The sequence below is a fragment of the Acanthochromis polyacanthus genome, chromosome 9, assembly GCF_021347895.1.
Source record: "Acanthochromis polyacanthus isolate Apoly-LR-REF ecotype Palm Island chromosome 9, KAUST_Apoly_ChrSc, whole genome shotgun sequence".
NCBI lineage: Eukaryota > Metazoa > Chordata > Actinopteri > Pomacentridae > Acanthochromis > Acanthochromis polyacanthus.
In genome coordinates, this window is record NC_067121.1 from 37466096 (window position 1) to 37480539 (window position 14444).

A 14444-nucleotide genomic window follows, 5' to 3' on the forward strand; every position below is an offset into this window, starting at 1 on the left:
AAACACACCACCCTAGTGTTTATAAACTGGTGTAAAGACATTTTAAAGAGACATTTTGTGCTCTGATGATGAAGAATTGATATCAAGATTTTTAATACAAATGGCACAAGACAGAATAAGGCTTCGAAAAGCTTTTTTTTTAAACCATGGAGTAGATACTTTATTGGAGAAAAGATAGAAATACTGTGCTGTTTTAAAGCGATTGCAGTTTCTCTTTCCTCACATCTGACATTTTAACTGCCATAGAATTGCAAGGAATCCTTTTCTAATGAGTTAATTATGGACAAGATAACAAGTCCTCTACAACAGAACTCTGACTATAATGAGGTACTTTTCACTAAAAGCGTTTCATGTATGTCTAGTTGATCTTTAAAACTTTTCTTTGAAGAATGTATTTTGTAGACATTTTGATTCAAGTAGAAATCCTTACTAACTGATTATATTAATTATTATGGCATTGGCACGGTACACAGCTTTTTTTTATTATTCCTGCCATATATAGTGTGTGTCTGTGGCTGGAAATAACTTTAAGCAGGGACAACAGTGTAAAGTACTCTTAAAATACTACAATTTGACTAACAAATAATGGAACTGTTAAGACTTGTGAAGATGTTGAAAACATCTTGGCAGCAATGATTGAAAATCAGAGAGCAGTTGCACACTTGTCAGCACAAGGTGGCGCTAGTGACTCACCTAACACCAGCAGCCCTTTTCTATTTCTGACCCTCTGCTGAAAGTGCTAGCTGCATGTAAACCGAGTGAGGTTTAATCCTAACTCCTATCCGTGTCAATTTTCCTGTTAGTTTTGTGCTTTATCATGTTTTTTAATGAAATGCATTTACCCGATGAGAGGTAAAAGTGTAAAAAGTTAAAATGGCAACTGGTGAATTTCACATATTGACCTCTACATTTTTGACAGGTGTGACTCCAGCATCTTTTAACAGTATCCTCCAGTAAAATTAAATGATTATTTTTTACCCTTCCAACATGTTCATGTGGTGTTTTTTTATATGCTGGAAGATGCAGGCAGTCAACGGCATCGCTGAACATTTCCAACTTTCTACGTACTCATAATAGTCTCATCGACAAGGACTCAAATAGTCTGTCTTTATGAAGAAGAACTTTTAAGGGTTTAAATAACAACTGGAGAAGCACTTTAAATTTAAAGTGAACATTCTACCTACTTGAATAAATGAGAACTCTACACATTAATTTGATTGCACTTTGCTTTATTCTACAGAGTTACTTTGGAGACAAAGGGCACTACAGCACAGGAGATCCAAAGGTCTGAGGAGGCCGTCTGTGAGTTTCACTCCTCATCTAGCCCTTTCTGTGATGAAGAATGACAAGAGAGTAGACAATGAGAGACGGATTAGTGACAACGGACCAACAGGACTCAACGAGTGTTACACAAAAGGGTACACTCAAACTAAATAACATTTTGAAATCTGCTCAAAATTATTCGCTACATTGTTTTTCATGGTCTCTTTTACTGAGACATGTTGACGTGGACACAATTATTTCAAAATGAAAATTAATGTTCAGTTAGTGGAATTAGATCGAACAACTAAATGTAGAAAGCAGTTTATATCAACAGTCAAAAAGGAGGCTCATATAAGTCTTGAGCTTTGTTCATGACACATTGAAAAACCTGAAGTCTGGAGACACCATTTAGTCTTTAAGAGATTTCTCTTTGAAAATTAAAGATTACCAAAAATATGGGTAAGTATACGATGTTAGCGTGTTCACTTTACTGCATTAGAGTACAGTTGGAACAGTCAACATGCTGGAGCATATATTAACACAAATTAATCGATCAGGGCTTTACTTGGGGTCTTTATATGCAACTGTAAGATACATAATAATATACATAATAATAATGTAGTTAAAGTGTATGTATTGTTTAATGCTGTTTTTGAATTCCAAGAATATCACTCAGATTACGTTATGACAGTAAAACCAAAAACAATTTATGGACAACCAAATACCATGAGCTGTCCCTGCACATGCCCCCCCCCCCCCCCCCCACACACACACACACACATTTTTCTGTCATATTTTTACTGTCAAATCACTAATAACTTCATAAGATGCCAAAAAAAATAAAAACTGCATCACCACTAACCTGCTAAATTTCACTAACAAAACTTACCAAATTCATAAAAACTCAAAATAAACTATATCTACACAAAGACTCGTCTGATTTATTATGAACTGTTCTCTAACTACAGACTTTGAAATACAGGTAAAACAAGTTGAAATTGTTTGTACTTTAAATTATTATGATGGTGATGAGTGAAGAACAGTTTGAAATATTGTCATTATGACATTATGTGAGCATAGAAGAGCTTCTTACCTTTGACCCCACATCACGACTCTTGGCACGCATCTTGTTGACCTGAGACTCAGCGATGTCAGCCCTCTCTTCAGCCTCGTCCAGTTCGTGCTGCAGTTTACGGAACTTACCAAGATGAACATTGGCCTGTTCTTCCTACAGAATCCAACAAAAACACAGACCACATTATTGTATTGGTGCGAGAGGCAATGAACTTGAGAGTTCTCTATTAAGAGCACATGGTCTTCAAATGTAAGAGTCGATGTAACAGCTCAACAACAGCCCGTCTTTGTGTCTCGTAGAACGTGTTCTACAAACATATGCAATGAACTTCAACCATGAACCAAAACAACATAAAAGCACTTTTAAGTCCCAGTGGATACTTTTGCACAATCAAGTAAATTCTGACGAACAGAAACAACAGATCATGAACAGCCACTGCCAAATGAGAAAACAACTTTTCCGTCCCACTTACAGCTTCCTCTGCAGATCTCTTGTAGGCTTTGACTTTCAGCTGCAGTTTGTCAACCAGGTCCTGCAGACGTGCAATATTCTTGCGACCTCCTCAGTCTGTATAAAGCAAAGAGATTCATGAGATTCAAAAAAGATTCATGGATCAATAAGATATATTGTGTTCAATTAGTATATTAATTTTGCTAAATAATAAACTTTGTAGTGTAGTGTGGAATTCAAAGATATTGAGAATCTTATTGATCAATTCAAAAAGGAACATTTTTGAGAAAGAAAAGGGACACCTAGGCTGATAATACATTTTTTTGTGTGTTTAGATTATTGTAAAAACAATAATCCACCAAAAATCACCTGGTATGTGAGCTCCTTGATGCGTCTCTCATATTTACGAACTCCCTTCACAGCTTCGCTGCTCTTCTTTTGCTCCAAACTCCACTTCATCTCAGCTCCCTCACCTGAAAACTCAGACATTTTTGTGAAACCAGTGCTGTACAAGGATTAAACACAAAGATGCATTATTCAGTGAATATCAACACTTACGGTAGTGAATAATTTTAATATAAAGTCACAAATAGGCAGACAGATAGCATGCTGCTTGTTGAACAAAATGTTTGACTAAAATTTATTGAACCTCCAGTGATGAAGTGAACATGCTTCGTTTTAGCTGAATGTATAATAGGAAGTAGTTTTTCGGAACATATTTATAGCTATAATCTTAATGTCAGGCTGCAGGTCTGTCTGACTTCAATGGACTTCTGCTCCTTGTGGCCAAAATAGATTTACATGATGTTAAATAATGATGCCTGGTATCAGACAGCGACTTATACTCACCCTGGCCTCGGAGCTTCTGCACCTGCTTCTTTCCTCCTTCATGGCGATCTGTTCAGCTTCACCAGACGGTGCTGCAGGTCTTTGATGGTTTGCTCCATGTTCTTCTTCATGCGCTCCAGGTGAAGCGCTGGTGTCCTGCTCTTTCTTCAGCTCCTCTGCCATCATGGCAAGCATCAGTAATGGCCTTCTTGGCCTTCTCCTCAGCCATTTCTGCACTCCTGCACTGCCTCCTCCACTTCAGTTTGAAGCTGGGAAGCATCCATCTCCAGCTTCTTCTTCTGATTTATCAGCCCAGTGTTCTGCAAAGTGTTTGAGATGTGAGATTTGTTAGCACATTAGGGAAATTAAATATTTTTTCAGATCTTTATATCTAAGATGAGTCAACCACCTGTGGAGGTTGTAGTAAAGGATTAGATCTCACCTGTGAGTGCAGTAGCTTGCACCCTCTCACTGACATCCAGTAGCTCTTGTTCAGCAAGTTTGCGACCTCTTTCAGTTGCTCCAGCGCAGCCCTCAGTTCCTCCAGTTCAGCCTGAAGCAGGTTGTTGCGTCTCTCAACAATGGCAATGTTCTCTTTTAAGATCATCATTGGCCGGACAGAGTCATCCAGCTGAATTTGACAATCCTTCATGGGATGAAATCGACCATATTAAAGACATTTAGAATCTGTTTCAAATTGAAACATCGTAAAAGTGTCTCTTTTCTTTTCTAATTTACCTTCAGATGTGCATGAACAGATTTAAGTTGTTTCTGGGCCTCAGCTGCCTGTCTGTTGGCCTGGCTCAGCTGGACCTCCATCTCATTGAGATCTCCCTCCATCTTCTTCTTCAAACGCAGAGCCTCATTCCTGCTGCGACACTCCGCTCAAGAGAATTCTGCAGGGTGTCAATGGTCCTCTGCAGGTTCCTCTTGCTCTGCTCCATCTCTTCATCTTTCTCAACCAGTTGCGCTCAATGTCAGCTTTAATCTGGTTGAATTCTAGCTGGGCTCTGAGAATTTTGCCTTCCTCATGCTCAAGGGAGGCCTAGTGGATAGGAGAGTACAGAATTAACCATAATAGACAACAGTTTTACTTTAAAATGTGTTGTTCATTAACGGGTCTGTACCTCAGCTTCTTCAAGAGCAGACTGGATCTCACTCTTCTCCTGCTCCAGTTGTTCCGGAGTTTCTCCAGTTCATGAATACTCTTTCCACCCTCACCAAGTTGCTCAGTGAGGTCAGAAATCTCCTCTGTGGGATGTTAAGTCACACAGTTATGATGGGCTTCACACCAAAGTACTTTTCTAAAGAAATCTATTGAACAAACCCTAGCAGTTAGATCTTACCCTGTAGGTTTTTATTCTCTCTCTTCATGGTCTCCAGATGATCCAGGACTCTTCATAAAGAGTTCTTCAGTTTAAAGAGCTCAGTGCTCAGAGCCCATGGCCTCCTTCTGGGAGCTCTCCAGCTCACACTGAGACTCCTCATACTTTTGTTTCCACTCAGAGAGGACCTGCAATGGAAAGAAAGGCCAGCAATAATTGTATATTGCCAGATGGATGAGGGAGGATGAATGTTACAAAACCATTTCTCCTATTGCTGAAAACAATGTTTGATTGTGGAGTTCATATGAAGTTCACACTAATTCTAAACAAATTTGGTCCAGCTGCCGTTAAATGTACTTGTCTTTTTGATGGACTAATTCACCTTGTCAAAGTTTCTTTGCTTCTTGTCCAGAGCAGCAGCAGCAGCATTTGATCTCTCTACATCCACCATGAGATCTTCAATCTCATTCTGCAGTCTGTGTTTGGTCTTCTCCAGAGAGGAGCATTTAGCATTCACTGCCTCCACAGCTTCCTCAGCCTCCTGCAGACGCTGAGCCAGCTTTTTCCTAAAGAAATCACAATTCAAACCATTTAATGTTGTAGTGTTGGATGATTAAACTGTAATACATTCAACCATTATGACTGGCTGCTCAGTCATCTAACAGACAAACTTTTGTTCGTCTACATTTTAGTAGGAACATAACACAAACAAAAAGCTGATCTGATAGACGAAGTGAAATGTCTTTTATGAATCACATAATAGAATGTAATTAGATCTCAGTTCATCTTACTTTGCCTCTTCCAGTTCCTCAGTCCTCTGGATGGCATCAGTTTCGTACTTAGTTCTCCACTGAGCCACCTCAGAGTTGGCCTTGGACATGCTGCGCTGCAGTCAGCCTTGGCCTCCTGCTCCTCCTCATACTGCTCCCTGAGCAGGTCACAGTCATGACGAGAAGACTGCACTGCATGGGCCAGAGCACTCTTTGCCTGTTAAACCAAAAATGTATGAATGAGACACATAAGTTTACAGAAATTACTGCTGCTGTTATTAGGCACTGAAGCTTAGTATGCACCTTGGTCTCCTCTTCCAGTTGTCTCTTTAGGTCTTCAATCTGCTGAGTGTAGGACATTTTTCCTCTTGTCAGTTGAGACACCAGAGAATCCTTCTCCTCCAGCTGCCTTGACAGCTCACCTGGTAATTTGATAAATGCAGAATAATGGATCTGTAATGTATCTAGATCCAACAAACTTTTTATTGTCTTTGCAAAAAGTAACTTTTATTAGTGTTTTCTGGTGTTCCAGGCAACACTGTGTGATTTGTCACATTTTTGATAGTTTTTTTTTTTTTTTTACATTGAAATTGTCAGTAATCAAAATCACCACCGAGAAACTTTTTTTTTTCAATAAACAACCTACCATTTTCTGTTGAAGTTTTGCTTTCTGCATGTTGAAGTCATTGATGCAACGTTGAGCCTCCTCAAACTTGGTCTTGTATTCATTCATTTGATCTTCCATAGTTCTGCATGTTTTCTCTAGAGTAGTCTGAAATATAATAAATCACATCAAAATTAAAATATTAAATATATCTGTGATATCCCAAGTACAGATATATCTGTAAAACCCACTGTTAAACAATAGCAAGAAATTAAGAAAATCAGTTTGACGAACCTTTGTCTTCACAATATGTTCCATATTGGAGACCACATCATCCAGCTCCAGTTTGAGCTCACTCTTCTCCTTCTCCAGTTTCTGCTTGACTCTCTGCAGGTTGTCAATCTGCTCTCCCAGGTCAGCGACACTGTCGGCCTGTTTCTTCCTGAGTGTGGCAGCAGTGGATTCATGCTGCAGAGTGGCCTCTTCAAGGTCTCTGCGGAGTTTCTGGAACTCGGCCTCCCTCTTCTTGTTCATCTCGATCTGGGCAGCTGTTGCTCCTCCAGCCTCTCCAGCCTCTCGCTGATCTCCTCCAGCTCTCTGGCCAAGTCTGCTCTCTGCTTCTCCACCTTGGCTCGAGCAGCTCGCTCTGCTTCAAGCTCTTCTTCTAGCTCCTCGATGCGGGCCTATTAAGAGAGAATTATTACTAGTACTGTCATTACTTACTATTTTATGTTCTGAAGAAGGTGTGACTAATTATTACCTGAAACTCTTTCAATTTCTTTTGAAGCTGAATAGCAATGGCCTGCTCATCTTCTATTTTATTGGTGAGCTGACTGAGTTCGAAGTCTTTCCTGTGGTGAAATAGTAAAGGTTAGAGCACCTGAATCTGTCTACCATATGTTTCTGCAGAGCTTTATATAGTGTACTGTTTGAAATATACTGTTTAAAGAATTATGTGCTTACTTTTTCAAATGCTCTTCAAGTTGCTGCTTGTCATTCTCCAGGTCCATTAGGCTCTCCTGGGTCAGTTTCAGGTCTCCCTCCAGCTTCCTCTTTGCTCTTTCAAGATCCATCCTTATCTTCTTTTCTTGCTCCAGAGAACCTTCGAGCTGGACATCATAACAGAGAATCAAACATACAGACAACATACAAAGGGCAGTGAAAGAAATCTGTAAACGTCAAACTAAAGTTGAAATGAGACTTATTTGAATTCTTACATCGTCCACTTGCTGCTCCAGCTTAGACTTGGCCTTGGTCAGACTGTTGACTTTGTCTTCTTCACTCTGCAGGTCATCCAGCGTTTGCTGATGAGCCTCCTGTAAGGCTTTCTTCTCCTTGGTCAACTTGGCAATAATTTCATCCAAAGCTGCCATCTCCTCAACCAAGTTCTTTACCTGTGTAATAAGCAGTAGGTATTAAAAATTGGTTGTTCGAATCCTTTTGATGAAAATAATTAGCCAAACATTTGTCATACCTTGTTCTCAGTGGCATGCTTCTCCTTCTCCACTTTAGCCAGAGTTAACTCTAAGTCATCAATGTCCTTCTTTAACTCAGAGCACTCGTCTTCCAGCTTCCTCTTTTTAGCTGTTAGTTCAGCATTCATCTCCTCCTCATCCTCCAGTCTCTCAGAGAGCTCTTTGGCTTTTGCCTCCATTTGAATCTTGTGTTTGATCAGCCCCTCACATCTTTCCTCAGCATCTGCAAGATTATCTTGCTCCTAAATGGTCATAATGTTGATAATGATGATTAGCATATGAGTAAGTGCATGGATATCATTTTCCACATATAATACACTGTGTGGTTAAAGTACTGTTTTAACATTGAAGTACATGAAATGCTTTTATCAGACTTACAGCCTGGACTTGGAGCTGCAGGTCGTTCTTCTCTTGGAGAAGTGAGACCATTTTCTCCTCTAGTTCCTTTCTACGAGCTTCAGATTTTGCATAAGCCTCCTTCAGCTTCAGGAATTCTTCCTTCATGTTGGCCATCTCCTTTTCTGCTTCAGCAGATCTCAGCAGAGGTTTGATCTTGAAGAACAGCTTCATCCAGGGCCAATTCTTGACTCCCATGAATGCACGAATGTTCCACTGGATCACAAGAAGAGCATCCCTGCAAACAATAAAGAGTTGTTACTAACATACTCATTACGACTGATCAGTAGTTATTTATTTTTTAATGGCTGATTCTTCTGACCTTCTCTCAACAATCTTCTGGAACTCCACTCTTGCGAGCAGACCTCTGGATCTGGCCTGGATTCCAGTGATGATGAGCGACAAGCGGTCATCCCTCATCTCCTCCAGTTGTCCAAGAAGACCAGCCTTGAAGAACACCTTTAAGAAGCATGAAAGAGAATGGAAATATCCACCGGATGTTAAATGTATGGACCTTAGGACACAGCATCTTTAAAATTATGTTCTTTATTCAACAAATGCAAAGTTCAATTCCTTCAGATTTATTCCTTTACATTCATCCATTTTTTATGAAAGTAGTCGAAACAGAGTGACAGAAAACTCAGCCAGTGAGTGTTACAGGTTAAAAAAATGTACAAGAAATTATCACACTAGTGCAATATGTCAAGAAATTTAGTTGTTCAGAAAAAATTGTAAATTTTTAACTGTTGGTTTACTGTACATGTGTCCCTGTATTTCTGTTTATAATATATATTGCACAGAAAATGCAACAGATATGCTTCTGGCTTTGTCTTCGATTGGTTACCTTAGTGTGTCCAAACTTGTATTGATTGTGATCAATATCCAGAGACCCGAGAAGTTTTTCAGCTCCCTTCTTGCTGTCAATGAACTGACCCTCAGGGATGGCAGCAGGATTCAGGATGCGATATCTAGAGAAACACAAAGTAGAAATATCTGGGAGTGTTTCTTAACATGTTTGGAATCATATAGTACTTGACCTCACTGATGCAATACCTCTGCTTGAAGTCTCCATACAGGATCCTGTTGGGGAAGCCTTTTCTGCAGATCCTGATGCCTTCCAGTACACCGTTACAGCGCAACTGGTGCATCACCAGAGGGTTCTCCATGGCCCCAGGAGTCTTGGTCTCGTTGGGGATGATGCAGCGCACAAAGTGAGGGTGAGTAGACCTCAGGTTGGTCATCAGCTTGTTCAGGTTCTCCTGCAAGTTTTGCGTGTATAATTGTCATTGTGTCTGACACAAAATAAAAAAACTGTGTAGCAAAGTTACATGGATCCCCAAGTTAAGAACGATATAGGTTTTTAGACCTTGTAGTGTCATAGTCTTGAAAAAGATACACATTGATGATGGTTAGACACTGTTTATATCAGTGCTATATTCCAGTATCTTTGAACATGTGCGCATAAATATGCTTTTTGTAGCTTTGACCCATAACCATTGGAAAAATACTGATTAAACACATCAATATCTCACCCTGTGAAGAGCTGATACAGTTTGGAAAGATGACCCTTTCTTCTTGCTGCCACCTTTGCCCTTCCCACCCGAGTCCTGAGCTGAATAGAAAATAATCATATTATATTTTGTCAACACAACACAGTTATGCATTCAACTACTAGACATGAATCTTACTATTGTCCTTTGTGAAAAAAAATTTAAAAACATGGATATTGCCACTGATTGTTATAAAGCAGTTCTTCTTTTGTTACCTGAGTCAGCTCCTGCATAGCCAGCAAAAAGCATAGCTAAAAGCTTCAGGTTAGACTTCTGGTAGAGTCCAACAACAGTCTCATTCAGAGGATCCTTGTTCTTCACCAGCCAGTTGTTGATATTATAATCAACAGTTCCAGCATAGTGGACCAGGGCAAAATGAGCCTCTGGTTTTCCTTTGACAATTCTGGGCTTCTGGAAGTTGTTGGATTTCCCCAGATGGTTGTCATAAAGTTTAGCTTTAAATGTGGAATCACTGGCTTTGGGGAACATGCACTCCTCTTCAAGGATGGACATGATACCCATGGGCTGACAAAATAGAAGGAAGAATGTAAAGATTTTGGCAAGAGGAGCAAAAAGAACTCAGTTTCAATTATCAAGAAAAATTCTTGAAACTTACCTTTTCAATCAGATCAATACAGGCCTGCAGATCCATACCAAAGTCAATGAAAGTCCATTCAATGCCCTCTTTCTTGTACTCTTCCTGCTCCAGCACAAACATGTGGTGGTTGAAAAACTGTTGCAGTTTTTCATTGGTGAAGTTGATGCACAGCTGCTCAAAGGTGTTGAACTGTAGTAACATCAAGAACAAGCAGAAATTCATTCAGTGTTGAACAAAAAGTTACCAGTGTTTTTGGGAATTTTAGACTTCATTCCAAACTCACATCAAAGATCTCAAATCCTGCGATGTCCAACACACCAATGAAGTACTGGCGTGGCTGCTTGGTGTCCAGGGACTGGTTGATTCTCACCACCATCCACAGGAACATCTTCTCATACACTGCCTTAGACAGTGCACCAATGGCATAGTACACCTACAAATGAAATCCAGACAATAAGTTACAGTAAATAGCCATTCTTTGCGCCGAGTGTTGCCTCCATCTATTAAAATATTATAAAATTAGCACAATTTACAGATGAGAAATTCAGCTGTGAAGTTTTATTCCTACCTGCTGTACATTTTGTCCCTTGGTGACCCACTCGTTTCCTACTTTGACTCTTGGGTGACAGAGACCTTTGATGAGGTCAGCAGAGTTCAGGCCCATCAGATACGCTGATTTGTCAGCATCTAAAAAATACAAATACAAATGAAATTGCTCAATTAGCTAAGATGTCATAGCAAATCATCTGGGCTGAGAAAATTCTGAGAAAATACCAATCTGTCTGTACACTGGAAAATATGTTAAATATGTCCACTTTTCATGAACACTGTCATAGGATCTGTCTGCCGTCGTTCTGTCCTTTTTAACCAAATATACACTTGGTTGCACTTTCTTAACTTCTCCCTCATACCGTAGAGTATCTATTACACTTTTTTTTACAATATAGTACACAATCTTGATGCATCTGTCACAATCTTATGCGATTGGCACAGCAGCTATAGCTTCATTAACACAGAGTCTGTGCTTTAAATTGTGTTATAAGACTGGAGTCATGGAGTTGAACTATTTTGTAGCTCAGTTAAACCTGAGCCTCTTGCAGGTTGTGTCCATCCATCTCTCACAAAGATTCTCTCACCTTCAGTGCCATCAGCTTCTGCCTGCTCTTCACGCTGCTTGTTCTTAAACTTCATGTTGCCATAGTGCATGATGGCACCAGTCAGCTTGTAAATGCCATTCTTCTCTTCTTGAGTGAAGCCCAGCACATCAAAGGCATCCTGAATGAGAAGAGAGGGGTGTTCTCTTTCATATGTCACAGATTTTTTCATAGTATCAGGGTTTAAAGGGTGGAGTGCCAGGAGAAATCCGGGGGATAAGATAGTGTGTGCTCTCTGAGCCTGCAGAATCCCACTTGACTGACATCAGACATCAAACATTTAATCCAGTCTATTCAGATCATTTTTACTCATGCAGTGACTCAGTGATGCTGGGAATGCCAGAGATGCTCCATGTCATAATCCCTTACCAACAGCTAGATGCAAAATAACATGATTTTACTGGACTTGCTTTCATCTATAGGACCTCTATAAAATTTAAAACTACAACATCAAAATCTGTAAAGTAGGCTGATATCGTATTCATTTTCAGTGTCATTGTTAATTTCCACTCACATCAGTGGCCATCAGCTCTTCAGCATCATTAATAGAGGCTACTGTTGTCTCTCCTTGGGAGATGAAGGCGTAGTCGTAGGGGTTGTTGGTGATGAGCAGCATCTCTGAAAAGCAGAAGAGAAATATTTCATTTACCATACATGTGATCCTACATTACAACTACTCGTTGTTACTGGTTCAAATATCACGTTTTCACGTACCAAGTAGCTCAGGTTTCTTCTGAGACAGAATCTGATAGAAGATGTGATAATCTCTCTCAGCCTTTAGCTGAAAGGTGACACGGGACTTTTCCAGCAGATCTGTAAAGATATTTACATTATGAGCAGGAAGCTGATCACTGTGAACACATGAACAACCTAGACGAATTTAGAGAGAAGAAATGCTTACATGTTTCAATGTCAGCTGAGGCCAGCTTTCCACTGGCTGCAAAGTGAATTCGGATGAATTTGCCCTAAATGAATGACAAGAAAAAAAGAATGTTATGGAGAACAGACACAAAGAGTTGTTTCGTTGCAGACAAAAACTTACGAATCTGGAAGAGTTGTCATTCCTGATGGTTTTGGCATTCCCAAAAGCCTCCAAAGCAGGGTTAGCCTGGATGATTTGATCCTCCAGAGTACCCTGAAACAGTACAGTGAAATATTAGTTTGAATAGGTAAAACACATAAAAGAAAAATGATGCAACTGGCAGTTAGAAGTCATATATCCTGTATATTCAGCATAATAACCTTTTTCTCAGAGCCGGGGTCCTTTTTCCCTCCTCCTGCTGCAATGCTGGCGAAGTACTGTATGACTCTCTTTGTGTTGACAGTTTTCCCAGCACCAGATTCTCCACTGAAGACACAAATTGAATTGTTTTGATGAAGTGGCTAATGTGCAGCATTCATTACATGTCAATAGTCAAGACTTTGATTTCACAGTAGATTGTAGACAATTACCAGTTACGATCAAAAAATATTTAGACCCCTTTTTATTGGAAGACATTTACTGTTCTTTAGCATTCAGCGGCAGTTTATCTATAATCCCTTTTTTTCACATTGAATGGACTTCATTGTACTCTTATAGCAAATAGGACACTAACAGTTAATTGCAGTAGTGACACCAGCAAATGCTCGCCTGTCACTGTATTATATCACTTTAAAACTAAAGAAAATACATGTTGAGAGTTGCTAATTTTAAATCAATAATTGGCAGTGGCAATATACGACTTGAAATAAAAAATATACCAGAAAATAACAAGAGCACATCAGGAAAAACTTCAAGGATATTTGATGCCACTCACTAAAATTCTCACAGCATGATGTAATTCTCGAAAGTCATGAAAAGATAACTTACGTGATGAGAATTGACTGATTTTCTCTGTCTGAAAAAGAACAAACAAAAAGATCACGTGAGGATTTGAGGGGCCCGTAGGATTTTTAAACTTCACTTTTGCAGTGAATGTGCTGTAATATCTGCATTTAAATTACCAGTGAGCATGTACTGGTAGGCATTGTCAGAGATGGAGAAGATATGAGGAGGAGCTTCACTCCTCTTCTTTCCTCTGTAGGCAACAACCACCTCTTGGTTGTAGACTGGCAGCCACTTGTAGGGGTTGACAGTCACACAGAACAGCCCAGAATAGGTCTATTAGAAGGAGAAGGGGAAGCAAAATGTAAAATTATATTAGGCTGGAATATTTTAATAAAGTATGCAGTTGGACATTAGTTTTCCTCTCTGTTAAAGTTTTTAGCTCACATAAATCATCCATGCTGCATAACGCTCTTTGAGGTTAAACAGCACAGCGGGCTCATGGAGGAAGGTGAACATCGCCATGTCTTCAATTTTATCGAACTTTGGTGGGTTCTGAGGGTGGACATCACACTCCTTCACTGTCACGGTCTAACAAAAAGAAGACATCGGGTGTTAATACACTGTTTTCTTCACAGGATCATCATGAGATCTCAGGCTTCTATTGTTTCTTCTGTTTTGTGTGACTAAAGAAAAACCAGCAGCATCCAGAACAGCTCACTGACCTTCCCTTTCTCAGTCTGAGCGGTGACTTTGTCCCCCTCACGGCTGGTGATGGAAGCCTTCACGTACTCCTCGTCATGATCAGGAACAAAACACTCCTTCTTCATGTCAAATGGGCGAGTCTGGGCCTCCAGACGCTCCTTGTCTGACTTCCTCAGGTACGGAGCTGCTGCCCCAAACTCTTTCATGGCAGCGTCACCCATTTTTCACCTTGTCTGCAAAAAAACAAAAAACAAATCTAAATTGCAGTTCAACCATATTATGCATTCAGCTAATAGCATCTGCAGGATGAAAAAATAAAGAATGCATATGTCAATGTGGAGCTCTGTATTTCCTTGTTAAAAAAAAATCATATAACGGTCTTTTATTTTATATCTCCCCCTAGGTTGTACATCACTCTTTCCAATTTGAGATGCTCTTACCTTTGCA

The 14444-nt window shown here is 39.8% G+C and overlaps 1 pseudogene; it reads right to left on the reverse strand.

Moving 5' to 3' along the window:
• Nucleotides 1-1240: 1240 nt before the first annotated feature.
• On the reverse strand, nt 1241-14218 carry LOC110958000 (myosin-7-like; annotated as a pseudogene).
• Between the last annotated feature and the right edge of the window lie 226 nt (nt 14219-14444).